This window comes from Diabrotica virgifera, chromosome 6 (assembly GCF_917563875.1).
Source record: "Diabrotica virgifera virgifera chromosome 6, PGI_DIABVI_V3a".
Classification (NCBI taxonomy): domain Eukaryota; kingdom Metazoa; phylum Arthropoda; class Insecta; order Coleoptera; family Chrysomelidae; genus Diabrotica; species Diabrotica virgifera.
The window spans coordinates 83,692,501-83,713,598 of record NC_065448.1 but is presented as its reverse complement, the minus strand read 5'-3'; the positions used below and the strand labels follow the sequence as shown (position 1 = coordinate 83,713,598).

Sequence of the window (21,098 nt, the reverse complement as noted above, 5' to 3'; positions counted from 1 at the left end):
GGTCTCCATCACACGCTCGTTGGATATGTTTGCTGTCCACGGGATTCTGAGCATGCGACGGTAACACCACAACCACAACTCAAACGCTTCTAAGAGATTCTTCACTTTTGTTGTTGAAGTTTCACATGCATAGAACAAAACGGACCAGACGTAGCACTCGGGGGCGTCATTTGATAGTCAGGGGCCTCAGGCGTTATGAAATTTTCAGGGCCAGGCCACCCCCTGGCCCTGAAAATTACTGAAATTTACAAAAAATACACAATTTTCATCATTACATCATATATAATGTATTGTATATATAATGCTTGCCCTCCCAACAAAATTTCAAATGACGCTCCTGGTAGCACTTCAATACTCTTAGACGTGTGGTTAATGACAGACTTCTACTGCACAATACAGAACGCGAGCTAATAAAGCTTTTTCGTGCAAGTTCTATTCTGGTCGAAATTTCCTCACCACTTTCCATCCTGTAGTCAATCCAACTACCCAGATATCTAAAGTGTTCCACCCTGCCATTATGGCGGTGTCATCTGCCCATCTGATGTTATTAATGATTTCACCACCGTTTTTAACACCTTCGCGGCGGTTATTTAACGCTTCCTCAAAAATTGGTTCGGTGTAGGCATTGAACAATGTCGGTGACGTAACACATCCCTGTCTGATGCTTAATAGAAACTTTAGCTGAAACTTCTTTGTCCAACTTAAGACAAGCATTGAAATAGTAATGTATGTGGTACTCTCTCAAAGGTTTTTTCGAAATCTATAAAGCATACGTAAATATTTTTTCTAAACTCAATGCTCTTTTGTAAGAGTATTCGCATGAAAAAAAGAGTTTCCCGAGTACCCATACCGTTTCGGAAACCAAACTGTTCGTCACCAGTTATCCCCTCACAAAGATTCTATATGCGAGACTGCAATATTTTCATATTTCGTATTGTAGCTAGGTATACAGTGCTAGTCAAAAGTCCGTACCCCCCCTCGTATCTTTTGAACGGTTATACCTATAATAGTGAAATTTGGAGGGAGGAAATAAACGGACGTAGGCTTCTTAACTAGTCATGACAGGTGAAGTAATAGTAACAGATGACATTACAGCACCACTGTGACAGATAATTTTAAATGGGACCTTATGGCAAGTGATACCTCGTTTAAAAGGTATTGAAAATAACTATTCAGTCATACTAATTTTGTTTGAGTTTAAGCTAATTTTGACGAATAAATGAAATAAATATAAAGTTGTAGTTTCGCATTTAATTAATAAATATTCAAAATTCCGCCTATGATAACTTGTCAAAAAGGTTGACTTTGACGTAAAAACTACTAGAGAATTGAAAAACGTCAAATTTTTTGACAAAAAAAAACATAGGCGGACCTTTGAATATTTATTAATTAAATGCGAAACTACAATATTATATTTATTTAATTTATTCACCAAAATCAAAATCAACTTAAACCCAAAAAAATTAGCATGCCTGAATGGGTATTTTGAATACCTTTCAAACGAGGTATCACTTGCTATAAGGTCCCATTTAAAATTATCGGTAACAGTTGCTCTGTAACGTCATCTGTCACTATTACGTCACCTGTCATGACTAGTTAAGAAGCTTACGTCTGTTTATTTCCTCCCTCCAAATTTCACTATTATATTTACAACCGTTCAAAAGATAAGAGGGGGGTACGGACTTTTGACTAACACTGTATATTTTGTTTTATTCTCGTTTATTCGGAGGCCCAATTGTATTGCGGCATTTCTCAGTCTAACAAAGTCTTCCTTGACACTTATCGTTGTATTTCCTACTATTACCTCAGGCTGTGGGTGAAAAAACGTGATATAATTCAGGAATTTTTGAAACCTATCAGGTGTTGTAAAGGACGATGCCAGGAATAACTTCTACCATTGATTATAAACACACACAATGCTTCTACTAAAATGTGACCAAATATTGTGAGCTTTTTTTTATTGCGATTTTCATTTGTTAAATTTGCAATGATTTTTAATTTTGCTGCTTAGGATATTGATTCTAGAGAAAAACTTTTTAATAGAAAGTTGTAGTAAATTAAAAAAACCTACAATTTGAGCTATGGTAAGTTTAATTTCGTTTATTGGTTATTGCAAAACAGCCTGCAAAAGGTCCAAAATGGCCGTTTTTTATAATTGCGTTATTTATTGTACAAATAATTTTTTTAAAAGCTTTAAAATGAAGATCTTTTAATTCCAAACATAAAAAAATTGTAAGGCCGGATTAACGAATTTGTTGCTTAGATATTATAAATTATTTATCCCAAGAGGTCAAATGTCGAAGGCTTTAATTTTTGAAAAAAAATCGTACAGAGTTAATCCAAGATCCAGTCTCCTTCTAAAGAGTTATATTTTCATATTCTGATGTAAATAAATGCGTAAAACATTTTTAAACATCTAATTTTTAGGTTTGAAAATAAGGGGGCAAATTTCGTTATAAACATTTAGAGCTGAAGCGGCCCTGTACACCCTATGAGTTTCTAACTTACAGATTATTGTTTTTGAAGATGAAACGAAGATTTATCAAAAAATAAAAAAATTTTACAACCAACTGAAGCCGAGATAATTGTTTTGTTTTTTCTTAAATCGTACTAAAAAATAAAGGCACTACATTAGTAGTGCCTTTATTTATAACAATTAAGAAATTATTTTACAGTCATTGACTAAAGAAAGACTCATATTATCTTAAAATAAAAATTATTATAAAATATAGTTACCTACATTTAATTATTAAAAATTATTTTTAAAATATCGGTGCTTTTTCGAGTGGCCGAATTTTGCAAATCGCCCGGCTCGCTTCAAATCCGCACGCTCGGATAATTTTTACGTAACTTGTATTAAATTTTGATCGAAAACAATTTAATAATATTACCATTATAATATACAGTCTATCTTTAAGATCTTTGAATGTATTGTGATTATTATCGGGGAGTGATCGGAGGACAGTGTTGTAGATCGTTAAAAACCTCCTTCCTGTCCTTTTTCTAATAAGTAGAAGAGAACTGACAGATGATAGATGATAGACGTTAGACATTTATGTTAATAGAGAGTTATTAGAGAGATATCGAAACCCTATTTAACATCGTCCTTTAATAAAAGCTCCTTTATTTTGACATAAATAACCATGCTTATATGTCAAAAGTGTCAAAATAAAGGATCTTTTATTACCAAACGACGGTTTCGATAACTCTCTATTGCCACCAGCAAATAAAGGATCCTTTATTACAGGATACTTTAATAAAGGACAAATACAGGACGGGTCTAAAAGAGTGGTATTGCAAACGCAGTTAAAGAATCTTTTATTTTGACAAATGACATGAAATATTTTTGTAAATATAAAAATAACCTATAAAATTCCATTTGTTCATAAAAATTAAAATAAGATAATTGAAAAGAGTAAAACGTTAAATTTAATTATTTTGTCATTTAAAGATATTTAGAGAACAACATAATATATCCCATAATACTCATCGTTAATAATATGGAAGTGCAATTGGAAATACTATTTTAGGAGTTTTTAAATACTTTTGCATTATGGGTATATAAAATGGGTAATTTCTGGAGAATATATTATTAGGGAATAGTGGATATCTAGTCCTCAACTACAACTACCTAATGACACAATTGCAGAATATTCAGACAGAAGTTGTGTTTTATAATCAATCACAAATCCCTTCAAGAATTGTTATTGAAAGGACATTTGGTATTTTGAAGAGATTTCCCATTTTAACATATGTAATGAGATGCAAGTTACCTTTTGTTCAAAGAATAATATCAGCTTGTTCAGTTTTACATAATATTGCAGTAGATAATAGAGAAAACGTTGAAATACTGGCAAATGAGTGTGCTGTTGATATTGATATATTAGAAGCTGTGGCAGTACATTTTCAACCAGGAGCTAATCTAATGCAACTAAATTGTGTGTGTTTGTTTAAAAATATTGTTCGACATTTAAAGCTAGCTTAAACTAATTTTATTTTTATTGGACTGCAGTTTGTTAATAAATGTATAAATAAATATAAATATTATATTGGTGACTGATTTTAAGTATTTTATGATTATTAGCAGGTTTTAAATAATAAATTATAAATATATACATGCTATTGGTGCTTCATCTTTTATCGCTTCAAATATGTTCATTACGATCCATTATGGCCCTCTCTGTTCACCTCTGGATAACTAGTTATCAGGAAGTTTATCTGACAGATTAGATACTAATAGATATCTGACAGAGACAAACTCCCGTTAACTAGTTATCCGGAGCTGAAAAGACAGATACTAAGGATACTGTTATATAAACTTCCCAATAATGAGTTATCTGGAAATGAAAAGACCTCTAATATCTAACCTGTCAGATAAACTTCCCGATAGACAAAAAGATAATAGAAGAATTATAGTGTTTAAATTAACAAATACTGATGGCATGAAATGGATCACGAACAAGGAGGTTCTAAAAGGAATGAAGAAAGAATTGGAGATTGTGTTTACCATTAAACGCATAAAACTGCAGTATCTGGGACGCATATGAGAAATCAGCACCGTTACTCCCTGCTGCAGTTCATATTGCAAGGTACAGTCAAAGGTAAGCGAAGACCCAGTAGAGGGAGAATATCAATGGAACTGTTTCGAATCGCAGCTAGCAAGGTTATGATTGCTAATATGATTTCCAACATTCGAAACGGATAGGAACCAAAAGAAGAAGATGGATGAAAATGAAAGTGTATTAATACTTGTGATTAAAAACTTTATAGATTCTAATCTATAAAAGACTAAATTTTCAAAAATAAATACTTGAACCTTTGTTTTATTTTGTCAACCTGTTGTTATATTATATCTGTTGAATTGAACTCTATTTTGAATCTAGAATTTTAACAAATCCTAACCTTCATTAAAATTTATCAAAATTACCTCTTATATCTATAATAAATATTTATTTCTATACAAAAATGTAAAATATATTAGTTCAAATGAGTTAATGATATTCTATGTCTATGTCTGATTATTGTAATTAGTAACACTTTAAAATTATTTACATAATATTGCTTTTTACAACTTTTTGTAATCACTCAAGCTTCAATAAAATGTTCTTTTTTATATTCCTTTGGGGTCAAAACATCAATAATCTATATCTGAGAATATTACTTTTTAATAAGTAAAACCCAACATACAACTTTAATGATGAAAGTTTAATCAAAATCAAATATCAACTCCACAATACATAAATATTATCAATCCAAAGAAGTGACAAGATAAATTCAAAATACAAGTGAAGTTAGACCTTTCTTCACATTATGTTAAAATAAAGGAACTTTTATAAAAGAAGGGTGTCCTCTGTTTTTCCTTAAATACAGAGTATTTAATTAGTAATTAGTATGTATTTAAAATAATGTATGTATTTATAATAAAAGTATGTATTTTATTAAAGGACAAAAATAAAAGACGCAATACTGCGCATGCTTATATGTCAAAATAAAGGATCTTTTATTACAGGCCGACTTAAAAGACGTTGGCAAGAGAGATATCGAAACCCCATTTAACATCGTCCTTTAATAAAAGATCCTTTATTTTGACATATACGCAAGCGCAGTATCACATCCTTTATTTTTGTCCTGTAATAAAATACAGGCCGCCTGTATTTAAGGAAAAATAAAGGACAAAAATCTTTTAATAAAGGATCCTGTCAGGGTTGCCAGACCGATTTATACAATTCCCCCAACCTGAACTAAAAATTCCCCCAAAAATGACATTATTTAAAAAAAATCCCCCAAAATTCATTTGCCATTTCTTCCTCTTTTTTCTGAGCTGTCATCTGTCATTTCATCTTCTTTTTGGGCTGTCATCTGTCATTTTTTCTTCTTTTTTGACTGTCAAGTGTCATTTTAGCAGCGTAGAATTTTAGTAGATTTTATACAATATATTGTATATCTGCCATTTACATATCTTACAAAATGATTTTGTGTCATCTTCTGATACAGGACCAATCCATCATACATAGAATAATTAATTATTAATGACCCACACCATTAAAATTATATTAAACAGATTACCTTTCTTTAAGTTCAGCATCCGATTCCCAAGCAAGTCGGTATTTTCGGGTATACTCCTTTTCTTTAGGCATATTTTAGATTAACACGTCTACAAACACTAATTTAAATTAATTATGCGTATTATTGAACACACCAGAAATATAACCTTCTTCAAAGTTAATTCTAGAAAAGTAAATAAAAGTTAAACTTGTAGATACAATTTTCTGTGTTTCACATAGGTACCGGTACCATTATGAATATTTAAATACACCATCAAGAACCCAAAAACCAAATTTTGTTGTGTCGCTATTGAAGAAAACTGTAATGCTTTACAAAATAAGTTAAGTAGTTTGTACTAGATGGCAGAATCGACTGTAAATGAATTTATATTCAAAGATTTTTGTGAATCACAGTTTAACTTGAAATTCAAAATCGGCCAAGCAATGGAATGTGTTCTTAAAATTATACCCCAAAAAACCCCAATGCGAAAAAATTTTCCTCCAAAAAATTCCCCATTCAGTGTATACCCCCAAACAAGAAAAAATACCCCAAATTTGGGGGAAATTCCCCCAATCTGGCAACCCTGGATCCTGTATTTTGACGTAACGTGTCAAAAATGTGACATATTTGTCAAATTATGTGAAGAAACAAGAAAAGAAAGTCGTCTAACTTCACTTTTATTTATGTTTTTATCACATCTGGATATTTTTGATCTAAGTTGAAGTTTTATTTATTAAAAAGAACTCCTAAATAAAGGAATAACAGTTTATTCTCAGATATAGATTATTAATGTTTTGACCCAAATCAATATAAAAAAGAATATTTAAGACCATTGAGTTATTAGAAAAAGTTTGTAAACAGGAATTTAAATATAATTTTTGTAAATAATTTTAGTGTTTAATAATTAGGTACAATAATCAGACATAGAATTTCTTTACAACTCATTTAAACTCCAGACATTTTTGTATAGAAATAAATATTTTTATTACAGATATATAAGATGTACCTACCTAATTTCAATTAATTTGAATGCACAAGTATATCATACTTGAGACATTGTGGAAAAGTTTAGGATTTGTTCAAATTCTTCATTCAAAGGTAGAGTTCAATTCAACAGATATATAACATAAATGGTATTAAAATATAAACAGGTTCATACAATAAAACAAAGATTTAAGTGGTTTAAGTATTTATTTTTGAAATTTTTTATCCTTGATGTATTAGAATCTATATCGTTTTGAACCAAAAGTATTACACTTTCGTGCCATCAGCTTTTGTTTATTTAAATATACTGTCAAAATAATTCATCCACCATAAAGCTAATTCATCTATTATTTTTGTCCTTTAAAACACAGTTTTGGGCTATGTCGGCTCCATCTTTGTTGCAGAGCCACAAATCTTCGAGGGTACAAGGATAGTTTCTGCATGTAAGAAGATGTTCCATATTCTGTATTTTTCCATAGTCACAGTTCACATCAGCTTGGTCTATTTTCCTCCATTTTATAATGTTTGATTTTACTGGAGCGACCCCTGGTCTTATCCTATTTATAGTTTTCCGTGTTTTAAAGTCTAGGTCTAGAGATTGTCTGGTTCATTGAACCTAGGGAAGAGGAAAATACTCATCCTGCACTGTTCCAAGGAAGCTTTTCCTGGATTTTAGTCGCTTTTGTGGCGTTCAAGCTTTGTATAGGGCATTCCACTCATCCACAATCTGTTTAATTTTCTATATGTGCTCTGCAACGCATCTGTGTATCAACGGTTCTACAAAACCCGTTAAAACAAATTGTTCATACATTTTTGCTAGTTGTGGAAGTCCTTTTAACGGAAAGTGATATAACATATTTTAAAGGATACGTAAAATCAAACATTAATATGTATTTATAAATTTATTAAAAAACTGCTAATAATAAAATACTTAAAATCAGACACCAATATTAAACTATATATATACTATACCTATTTATTTATAACTTTACTAGCAAACTGCAGTCCAATAAAAATAAAATTATCAACATTAACCATTTAAACTTGCCTTAAATTGCGAATAATTTTACCACAAACAAACACACACAAAATGTAGTTGCACTAGATTTGCTCCTGTTTGAAAATGTACTGCCACAGCATGTTCGATTTGGCGAATGGATTTAGTGTCGGCAGTCATAAATATAAACCCAAATAAACAACAAAGCTTGTTCCATTAAATCGCACCACCTTCATATTTGTTAGTGCAAATTTCAATGAAACTGTAAAACTAGTAAAACTGAACAAGCTCATATTATTCTTTAAATATAACTTGCATCTTATTTCACATATTAATATTGGAAATATTCTCTTCAAAATACAAAATGTTCTTTCAATAACAGCTCTTGAAGCAATTTGTGATTAATTACACAGCACTTCAACTGCTCCCTAACAGATACATTGTCCATAAATTCTCCATTTCGTATACCCATAATATGCAAAAGTATTTAACAACTCCTTAACTCCCTTATAACATAGTATTTCTAATTTCACTTTCATGTTGTACTATGGTTTATGTTAAGTATTATGGGTTATGTTGTTCTTTAAATGACAAAATAATTAAATTCAACGTTTTACTCTTTTCAATGATCTTATTCTTAATTGTCTTGTTCTTACTCTTATTTTAATTTTTATCTCTATAATAAGGTCTTATTAGAGAGATATCGCAAATGCAAACGATAATATCGTGTCAAGACGTAAATAACGTATAACGTTCTATTTCAGCACAGGCAAAGAATAAATATCTCCCAAGAACCGACACAAACGGATTATCTATGAACTAAATTTTTATGCGCATGTGCCAGATCGGCCATTTCTCAATTTGTATGAATAGCAAATAATTTTGGTGACATTTGTCTTGTACAGGATCGGCGTTTGTTGTCACAGTTGTTTGTTTGGCTTGGCTTGGCGTTAGTACTTTGTTTTTGTATCAGTTTGTAGCTCATAATATTTTGTATAGACTTATTTTCTATATAGCCTACAACTATTAATTGTTATTTTCCAACATTTATATAACATTATATAGTAACATTATATAATTTAGCTAATTCAAAAAGTTTGATCCAATATCACTTGAAATTGTTTCAACATTCAAGTTAATGCTTGATAATTGACAATACACTCTTCATAATAGGTTTACATTCTCCTGATTATACTTGCGTTCCAACAAAAAAAGCTAAAGGCTGCTTTCATATGGAACATAAGCTTCTGACCATAATGATCAAAACGTTTCCATATATATTAATTAATATATTAATTAAAAAAATTACTTTTTCTCTTTTCTCGATTGCTTATTAGTTTTTATTGTATACTATATATATTTTTTCAGTTATTACATCTTTATATTTATAGAAATAAAATAGTACAATACTTATTGGTTTTTTATTTATTTACCCCGATATTCGACTTTAAAGAATGTACTGGCTGGTTTTGGCTGGAATGTACGGAATGTTTTGGCTGGTTTCCAAGACAATAAAAATTGAAAATATTGACATTCGATTTTAACATACAGTTTCTTGTTGTTGATCACGAACATTTGTCATCCAAAAAGAATTGGATTCCGTGACGGTTACAACGGCTGTTATTTTTCGATTATTTTACGAAATAACGAATATAATGAATTAGGAAATACCTCGACAAACAAGAATATTGGTCCTAGGTTTTCACCCAAAGTAATCGAAAGTAGAACTGGAAGTCGATATTGGAACTCTTCGTGTAACTTTGCGTCGATTGATCTACGATTTTACTAATTTTGTCATCTTGTTTTACATTCATATCATATTTTGAGTGACTTTAAAGCAGTACCTACGGTTGTAACTCTAAAACCGAAGTCCGATGTCAAATTTCTCATCTTTAATACCATCCATGGGTTATAAGCTTTCATTCGACACCTCATTTGTCATTCTATCTGTATTAGTAACTGAGGAGTTGTATTCGCGGTCGGACGGACAGACAGTCATGAAACCAGAAGTATATATTTGTTCTCGTCTTGCGAATGCGCGTCGAATAATATATCACTTGTGCTATTGCGGTGACTTTAAAAGAGTACTTCCGGTCGCATTTCTAAAACCGGAAGTCCTAGGTCAAATTTCCCACCTTTAGTACCATCTATGTATTATGAGCTTTCATTCGACACCTCATTTGTTATTCTACCTGGTATAGTGACGGAGGAGTTACATTTCCGGTCGGACGGACAGACAGTCTAGGTCAAATGTCTCACCTTGAGTACCATCCATGGATTATAAGCTTTCATTTGACACCTCATTTGTCATTCTACGTGGTATAGTGACTGAAGGAGTTATATTCGCGGTCGGACGGACAGACAGCCTATTAGGTCACACCAAGTCGTTCAAATTCTCACCAACTTGTTCACACTTTTTCAAAATTGGTGAAAACAACAAATTATATTTTGTATCGTTGTATCAATATAATCCAAAAAGAATAATTAGTGAATGTCACGCCACTATAATATATTTTATTATTGGTCTTTCAATGCTAAAATCAGGATAAAAAAGGTATTTTATCCATGGTTTTAATCAATATAATTCTCACCATTACTTTGTGTTGTATTTGCAACCTTTTGTAAATCAAAAATAATTCCACCATATTAAGAATGTCAACAAAAGCCGGCCCTGCATGCAACCTTTCTCTCAGTGCAACTAAAATTTTATTGATACACGCCAGAAATGTGCGAGACTTTTCTCAGTGTACTCGCATGTACACTTGCCAACTGGATACTAAAATTAAGTACATGCTAACAACAAAAGAATCGCCGTCCGTGTCGGTTCTTGTGAGAGATATGTATTCTTTGGCACAGGCAACAAGAGAGTTATCGCAAATGTTCTGGGGCGGGGCTTAACGTTATTATGACAACCGACGTTTGGTATTACAATGTAACCTAGAAATTAATTTTGAGGAATACTGTAATTGTTTTTTATTGAAAAATGAATTTGGATATTGAGCTGGTTGACATGCATTTTAATTTTAATGGTTTAACCAACAATAAATATAAATAGTTTGTATAAAAATAATATAAAATATCTGAATAAATAATATCCTAACCACAAAAAGTAGTCTATTGTAGACAAAATAAAAATGCACGTGTTTCTCAACATAAGATGATTCACAGTATTTAGTTTATAAAATTTGTATTCTATACATTATTTTTATGTTTCATCCCAAATGTCAAATTAGCGTTAACGTTATTACCGTCCCTTATTTCAACCTAAATAGCGGGACACGCTATCCGGTATTAGCGTAACATTCATTCTGCGCTTGCGTACATGTCAAAATAGCGTATTCCGCTATTAGCGTGCGATAAAAATGCATTTGCGATATCTCTCTATTCACTCTTCTATGGTCTTATTTATACGAGATTACAAATAGAATTTTATAGGTTATTTTTATAATTACAAAAATATTTAATGTCATTTGTCAAAATAAAAGATCCCTTAAAACTGCTTTTCGATAACTCTCATTACACATGTCCTGTATTTGTCCTTTATTAAAAGATCCTGTAATAAAGGAACTTTTAACTCCGAGTTTCGATATCTCTCTAATAACTCTCTAATAAGAGATGAAATTTGTATTTTTGTAGTAATCCAATATAATCCTAGGAAATAAATGATAAATATGGAAGCAGCCTCTTTTATTAATTAGACCAGTTGATGATTGAAGTAAACAAAAGGTTATGGTCAAGTTCACGGATGAAAAATAATAATAAGGTATCAATTAGCAAATATAGGTTATACACATGTACACGATGGAACAAAGAAAAATGTATAATATTGAGGCCCTAACAAGTGAGAATTACTTATCATGGAAGTTTCGGATGGAAATAATATTGGCAGAAAATGAAGTATTAGAGTGTGTAAAAGGCGAAACAATCACAACAGGTCTAAGCGAGAACGAGATGAAAAAATTCCAAAAATGCAACAATAAAGCCAAATCAATAATTGTTCAATGTGTTTCCGATGCACAGTTAGAGATATTGCGGGACAAACAACAGGCCTACCATATGTGGAAAAGTTTAGAAGAAAAATATGAGAAAAAGGGGCTACCAGGACAACTGTTCCTAAAAAGAAAGTTGCTGTCCATGAAATTGAAAGAAGGTGAGTCATTAGAACGATTTATTGGTGAATTTGAGGAAGTCCTGAGACAGTTAAAAGCCACTGGGGTAAAAATTGAAGATCAAGATATAATATGTAATTTGCTGTTAACTTTGCCAAAATCCTATGAAACTGTGGTAACAGTTATCGAAAATTTGTCGCCTGGTGTACTATCATATGAAGAGGTAAAGAAAAGGTTATTGAGTGAAGAAGAAAAGAGGTGCCTGGGTACAAGTGCAAGTCGAGTAGTTGGTGCTGAACAAGTTGCTTTCAATGTTGACACATCTTGTTATGGGTGTGGAAAGAGAGGCCATTATAAAAGAGACTGTCGAGCAAGAGTATCCACAAGTTATCCAAGAGGGTCTGGCAGATTTACAAATTTTCAGAGTCAAAGAGGTTTTCAGGATGATCTTAGAGGAAATGGGTCAAATAGAGGTAACAATTACAGATCAAATTTTCAGAGTCAAAGAGGTTTTCAGAATGATTTTAGAGGAAATTGGTCAAATAGAGGTAACAGTTATAAAGGTTCGAGAAACTTACATCACAACAGAGGAATGCATAGAAGCAACTTCACCCAACAGCAGGACGGGTCACATGAGATTGATGATATAACTGATGAAGTGTCTAAGGTATGTTTTATAACTGAAATAGGTAAAAATGTAGTTAATAGTGAAACAGTGAACAACTTAGAATTTGTGATTGATTCAGGATGTACTGATCACTTACTAAATGATAAAAGTATATTTACAGATTTGGTAATTTTGGATAAACCTATAGATATAGCATTAGCAAAAAATGGTAACTATTTACCTGCAGTTGGTATTGGAAGTATTAATGTTTTTAGCAATGTATGTGGTCGACAAGTAGAATGTAAAATTGAAAATGCTTTTTATGTACCAGAGTTACGAAAAAATTTACTTTCTGTAAAACGATTAGAAATGTCTCAGATTACTGTAATTTTTGAAAATGGTGTTGTAAAATTAATTAAAAACGGTTGTTTAATAGGATTAGGTAAAAGAGATGGTTTATACAAGATCAATTTTGAAGTAGTTCAACAAAAATGTTACTCTGTCCAAAATGACCAATATAAAGAATTTATTAGATGGCATGAAAGGTTTTCACATTTAAATTTTAAATCATTAGAAAAATTAATCAAAAAGAATTTAGTTGTTGGAATAAACAAGGACATAAATATTAGCGGAGTAAATTTTTGTGAACCATGTGTACAGGGAAAGTTTTCAAGGTTACCTTTTTCAACCAGGTCAAAAAGTAATAGAATTTTGGAAATAATTCATTCTGACGTCTGCGGCCCAATCAGTCCACAAACAATTGATGGTTGTAAGTATTTTGTCACTTTTATAGATGGTTTTTCAAATTTTACTATGCTTTTTTTAATTAAAAATAAAAGTGAGGTTTTCAGTAAATTTAAGGAATATTTGAGGTTTGTTGAATCAAAATTTAATTCAAAGGTTTCTAAATTAAGGTGTGATAATGGGGGTGAATATGTTTCAAATGAAGTAGAGACTATAGAGAGTTTTGTAAAGAAAATGGCATTTTATTAGATTATACAGTACCGTACACACCTCAACAAAACGGTAAGGCAGAGAGGATGAACCGTACTTTGGTGGAAAGAGCTAGATGCATTATGAATGCTTCAATGGTTCCTAAGTCTTTCTGGTAGTGGAGTCAATGAAGGTGGATATGAGTTATTACCTCAGATTTCGTTGAACCTCCATCGATTTTCATAAAAATTGGTGAGTGGTTAAAGAATACCTCAAGGAACAAAGGTGACATAGTGCCAACTTGCGCTTTTTGAATTTTAGGGGTGAAATACACCCCTTTTTTAAAAATTATTTTATAGATTTCTGAAAGTGCAGTCACTGTAAGTTTTCACTTCCTATTTTGTTGAACCTTCATAGATTTTCATGAAAATCGGTAAGTAGTTAGAGGATACCTCAAGCAATAAAAGATATATAGCATCAACTTGCGCTTTTGCATTTTAAGGGTGTAATACACCCCTACTTTTTAAATTGTAAAAAATGCAGATTTCCGCATTATGGCGCAAGTAATCTCGTTTAATTAAGAAAAATAAATATTTTTTTATATTTATGTGCATGAATTACATTTTTTTTTAAATTTTTCAAACCTTATAGCAACCAAAAATCCGAAAATTAACAAGTCGAAAATCACGAAAACCTTATTCTTCTATATTTCTGAAAGTGTAGTCACTGAATGTTTTCACCCACGATTTCTTTGAACCTTCATCGATTTTCATGAAAATTGTTGATTAGTTAGAGGATACTTCAAAAAACAAAAGTGATATGGCACCAAGTTGCGCTTTCTGCATTTTAGGGGTGAAATCCACCTTTTTTTTTAATGATAAAAATGCAGATTTCAGCATTTTGGCTCAAGCAATCTCGTTTAATTAAGTAAAATAAATATTTTTTTACATTTATGTGCATGATTTACAATTTTTATTAATTTTTTTAAACCTTATAGCAACCAAAAATCAGAAAATTAGCAAATCGACAATCACGAAAAAAATTAATCTTTTATATTTCCAAAAAGGCAGTCACTGAAGGTTTTCACCCCTGATTTCGTTGAACCTCCATCAATTTTCATGAAAATTGGTAAGTAGTTAGAGGATACCTCAAGAAACAAAAATGATGTGGTACCAACTTGCGGGTTTATCCTGGGGGTGGATGTTACCCCTTCTCATGGGTGAACACTATTTTATTAAAAATAACCCCATAATTAGATAGAGGAGTAAATTCTAAGCAAACTTTCTTTTATCAAGTTTATAAATTTTTTATTTAAATAATATTTCATAATTTAATAAAATATTATTGGTACAGTAAAACCTGACAATAACGGCCACTAAAAATAGAAAACAATTGGCCGTTATAGAAATGTGGCCGCTAATGCTAGGTTTCCTTTTCCACAAATACATAAAATATAATTGAAAATTTATTTATTTTAGTAATTAAAGCAAATCTAATTAAATATAATTCTACAAACAAACGGAACATACTAAAACTAAATTCAATTTACTACAATATAAAACAATATCTATACGAAAAAACAACTACAAGAAAAACAGAATTTTTGTTTGTTTTACATTTTTTTAGATAAACGAAACATACTAAAACTAATTTAATATAGGTAATACATAATATAAAACAACATACTATAGCTACTACGAAAAATACGCTTATCACTAAAGTATCGTCGTGCTTCCATGCTATATTCAACAAAACCAACTTGGTAGGGCCTTTAATTAGATATCGCAAATCACTTTGGCTGATTTTGTCTGCATATATATTATGTTTGAGAAATCCCTTTTTTTTGTGAGACTGGATATAGGACATTTCTCAAGTATGAATTCACATTCATGGTATATCGTTGCTATACAGGGATAATAATCTGTGCAATGTTATGGTACAGGCTACGTTAAATATGAAGTAAATGTGGAAGATATGGTTATTCATTTCAATTTAATTTGATTGTTTTTTAATCGTTCACAATATTTAAAATAATTAAAGACATAAAGTTAGGGATTTCAAAAATAAATTCAGTTCTCACTGGCAGGGTGGGAAATAATAAAGTGCCATACAATAGCATTTCATTACAATGCTCATTACAGGCATTACAGGCTGCTCCGTTTGAGAAAACTCATACTCTCAAACTTTGAGAAAACACTCATTCAGTTTCGACCAACCCTGTATTAGCTAAAATTAAACGTTTTACTAGATTAATAATTTTTAACAATCATAGATTATATTACAAATCACTTGAACATAAATTGATTTTCTGATGTCAAATCACTACAATTATACAGGGGGTGAATATTGCTATGAAATTTGAAAATAAAAAAACTTAATTATCTTTTAAACTACTTCGTATAACATCACAAAACCTGATATTTTAAGAAATAAAACATAGAGGAGAATCCAAAAATGTAAAAATATACAGGGTGTTCCATTAAACAAAAGATAATTTTGTTTCACCCTGTCAATATGGGTGGCCCTGTATATTTGGAAATGTATTTAAATTCTTATATTATCTATGCCCCAATCTCACCTAAATAAACTTTTTTCGTATCTCCTACAACAAACGACTAATTGGACTTCCCACAACCTGTATACATACAAAATCTCCGCTATAAAATTTTTTCAAAGAAAATGTTATTTTTTTTAAATAACTCCGTTAAATTTTGAAATATGAGATTTATCCAAAAACCACTACAAAGCTAAATAAAAGTTCTATAACACTGTATTAAACATAATTTTCTAAATCCTTTATTTTTTTTTAAATACAAGGTGAAAGGGCCCCGGTTACATGGTTCTCGCAGTAAAATTTAGGTTTTAAATGTTTCTATCTCGGTTATTTTTTGTCGTAAAAAAATATTAAAAAAAGAAAAAGCTTAAATAAAGTTAAAACTAAAATTTTGTTCTCTACCATTTTTTAAGTATATCGAGTATTTTTGGAGTTATTATCAAAAGAAAGTGAAATTCACGAAAATTTGAAAAATTCAAATTTTTTTTAATCGTATTTTTTTTTTCAAAAATAAGCATTCTAAACCGGTCAAAATTGTTGAAGTTATTACTCATGTTAAAATAAATAAAGTTTTAAATGGGTTACTATAAATTTTAATTTTTGTGGAAATGACGTATGTTTCATTTTTCATTCTTCCCTAAAAAATCTGAAAGGGTCCTCTTATTTCCATCATAACTTGCTTAATTTTGATGCTATCGACTTCTTATATAGCTTTTTGATAGTTACCTTTAAGTACTTTATTAAAATGTTTAATATCTATATTTAACAAAGTGCATCGTTTTCCTGTTATTTAAGCTTGAATACTAAGATTTGAGTACTCGCGAAAAAAAATATACATTCAATTGCATATAACTCACTTTGTATATGTAATAAAGGATTTTTCGAATAAGGAGCTTATTTATTTTTATATTATCTTCGATTTTGGTAATAACAACTTTTTTGAAGAAACTTATGGTTTTTGAGTTATTTATGAAAAACTGCTTTAAAACATGGATTTTTTTCAGGAAAAATCAAAACTTTTGATCTTTAATAACTCAAAAACTATTGATTTATTGAAATAACTTTATATAACAAATTTTACTTATAATTTGTCCCTCTATCGATTAGTGGTATTATTTTTAATAAAATAATTTCCACCCCCGAGAAGGGGTGGCCTCCCACCTCAGGGTAAAAGCGCAAGTTGGCACCATGTCACCTTTGTTTCTTGAGGTATCCTCTACATACTTACCAATTTTCATGAAAATCGATGGAGGTTCAACGAAATCGGAGGTGAAAACCTTCATTGACTCCACTATGGGGAGAAGCTATAAGGGCATCATGTTATGTGATAAATAGGTCACCTTCGGAAAGCCTGGATAGAGACGTTACACCAGCTGAAATATGGAACGACAAAAAACCAGATGTTAGAAATTTAAAAGTTTTTGGGAGTACTTGTTATGCTCACATTCCTGATGAATTGAGGAGTAAGTTTGATGATAAGGCAGGAAAATGTGTAATGTTGGGCTATGCACCTACAGGTTATAGGTTGTGGAATACAAATAAAAATAAAATAATTATTGCCAGGGATGTAAGGTTTAATGAAAATGAATTTTATTTTAAAGGATTGGCAACACTAGATGAAGACAGAGAAGTTAGGAGCAAACGTGATGAAGATATGGATAGCGTAGACAATATTGCAAAACAAGAAATGAACCGCAGAAATTAAATAGATCAAGTTAGTATTAATGAAGAAATAAGAAATGAAGAACAGAGCACAAGTCGAGCAGAAGGTAGAGCAAGTAGAAATGTAAACCCACCAAAATGGTTAGAAGATTATGAGACTTATATGGCTCTATGTGCCATGAATTTGGTTGAAGATGTGCCACAGTCATTTGAAGAAGTAAAAGAAAGGGATGATAAAGATTGCTGGGTTAAGGCCATGGAAAGGGAGATTGATTCGATAAATAAAAATGGTACCTGGGACATAGTCGATAAAAAACCTGTTGGAAAGAATATTTTGGATACGAAATGGGTATATACTTTTAAACCTTTTGAAGAGAGTAAATGTGATAAATATAAGGCTCGATTAGTAGTTCGAGGATTTGCACAAGAGAAGGGAACAGATTATGAAGAAATTTATTCTCCAGTAGCGAAAATGACCACCATTAGAGCGATCTTGGCTATTGGAAACCCATTTTCATTTTATTTCAGACAACTAGATATTAAGTCAGCATTCTTGAATGGAACTTTGGAAGAAGAAGTCTATATATATTCGCCAGAGGGAGTAGGATGTAAAAGTGAAGTATATAGGTTAAATAAAGCATTGTATGGGTTGAAACAATCATCAAAATGTTGGAACATAACATATCTTTTAATTTATGTAGATGATATAATAATTTGTGGTCCTAATAATGATTTTATAAACTATATTGTAAAGCAGTTAATGAAAAAGTTTGAATTGAAGGATAAGGGTAAACTTGAATATTTTCTTGGTTCAGAAATAAACTATGATAGAGACAAAGGTATTTTACATATTAGTCAGACAAGATATATTAAACAGATCTTAAGAAAGTTTGGTATGGATTCTTGCAATCCTACTTCTATACCAATACATCCAAAATTGAATTTGACATGCAGTGATAATAATAATTCAAATAAAACTGCGAGACAATTAGGTTGCTTAATGTATCTTATTTTTTTTAAGGTTTTTAACGAGGGAGGGTGTTGTAGATCGTTAAAAACCTCCTTCCTGTCCTTTTTCTAATAAGAAGAAGAGAACTGACAGATGATAGATGATAGACGTTAGACATTTATGTTAAGAGATGAAATTTGTATTTTTGTAGTAATCCAATATAATCCTAGGAAATAAATGATAAATATGGAAGCAGCCTCTTTTATTAATTAGACCAGTTGATGATTGAAGTAAACAAAAGACAGGTCATCAGATGTGGTCACCTTGCATTTTTTAATATTTAGGCCTTTGATGGTTACGAAGTCTAACAAGTCTGGAAGTTTGTTGATGTCTGATGGCCAGTACGTAGGTTCATTAGTAGATAGGTATTTGAGGTTATTTCCATTCATTGCCTTTGATGGTTACGAAGTCTAACAAGTCTGGAAGTTTGTTGATGTCTGATGGCCAGTACGTAGGTTCATTAGTAGATAGGTATTTGAGGTTATTTGCATTCATTGCCTTTAATAGTTCTCGGCCTTTAGTGGTTGTTATACGTGATCCCCAAACGGTATTTTTGGCATTGTAGTCTCCGCCGGCTAGAAATTTATTGCCCAATGTCTTGAAGTATTCTTCGTATTGTTCTTGTTTATTGTTGTGTTTGGGCGGGCAGTAAATTGCAGATATGGTTAGTGGACTGGAGTCATTTGTTATAGTTACGCTCGTGGCTTGTATGTGTTCTTTAGAAAATTTTTCTCTCTCGAAATGTTGAATATTATCCCGTATAATTACTGTGGTTCCTCCATGTGCCTTCTCGCTCGGATGTTTCGTAGTGTACACTTTGTATTTTGGTATACGGAAGTGGTGTTTTTCTGTACAGTGAGCTTCAGATATAAGCAGCATGTCAAGGTTTTCATTATTTATATATGACTTTACTTCAAATAAGAAGATGAAGATGCAGTTGTCAAAACTTTAAACGTATTTTTCTCAAAACTGCTTTTTCAAATGCGGTGGACATTGTAACTGAAAAACTACTTGACCGATCTACCTGAAATTTTGCATAGATTTTCTTTAGACATTTAGTGAGGTAACAACGTCGAGATATTTTTCGTTTTGTGCTTATTTTTTGTTCAACAATATTAAATCTGTTGGTTTTCACAAAATTTTTTCAAAAATTTCGTATTTTTGATTTCTGAGTGATACCAAAAATTAAAAAATCATTAAAAATAAAAAACTCGACGTTGTTACCTCGCGAAACTCATAAGCTAATTAAATCTTTTTGAATTTTTTGTTTCGTATGATCCAGTGATGAGTTCTGATGTCCATCGCAAAATCCATTTTTTTTTGAGCTGCCTGCCAAAATTTGTCGCCAATGGCTTATTTTTAAATATTTTGGATTGAATTTTTTCTTAAATTTTCTTTGAATTGTACTTAATATGTTTATTTAATTTAAAAATAAAATAATTCTACCATAGCTTCGAAAAAAATTCACAAAAATGTGCTTGATATGTTGATTTCAAACCATACCCTCCCCTTAATGTATTGTGTCGCTTCATTTTTAATTCCAAATATCTCGAAAACTAATCATTTTATCGTTAGGAATGAAGAGTACATTATTTACATAAAAAGTATTGCAAAATCAAAAATGTACACTAAAATAGCAATTTCGTCAGTGGCGTAGAATTTGGGAAGGGTCAACCAGCCACTATCCCCTGTCGTACGCCGCTAGTAGTAGCTGGAGAAGTTTCTTCTTCTTCTTCAGCCTGTGTGTGGTGTTCCTTTCTGCATAACTATTATTGTTATTATTGTCATTATGTCATTCACTCATGTCAATGTCATGTCATTGTCATATCATTATATCACAGTTTGTCAATCATAATGTATGTACAATTTTAGTTTATTAAAACCTTTAATTCTCAAGGTTTTCATTATTACAATTTAATAAACTAAAATTTATTCAACAATGGATAAACTACTCAAGCCTGATCGACTAGACATCGATTCCAATTCAACAAATGCAACACAACTCTGGACACACTGGAAGAGAACCTTTCAAAACTTTCTAGAAGCAGCTAATGTTTCTGAAGACAAAGATAAACTGAATTTATTGGTGAATTATGTAAATCCTGTAGTATATGAAGCTATAGGTGAATGTACCACCTACACTGATGCAACTGCTACCTTAGAAAAACTATACATAAAACAAAAGAGTGAAATATTTG

General features: G+C 31.1%; 1 protein-coding gene across 2 annotated transcripts in view; it reads right to left on the bottom strand.

Moving 5' to 3' along the window:
* The window catches only part of LOC126886504 (zinc finger protein 678-like), a 100,964-nt gene that overhangs the window by 2,153 nt on the left and 77,713 nt on the right, over nucleotides 1-21,098 (bottom strand). The window lies entirely within an intron of this gene.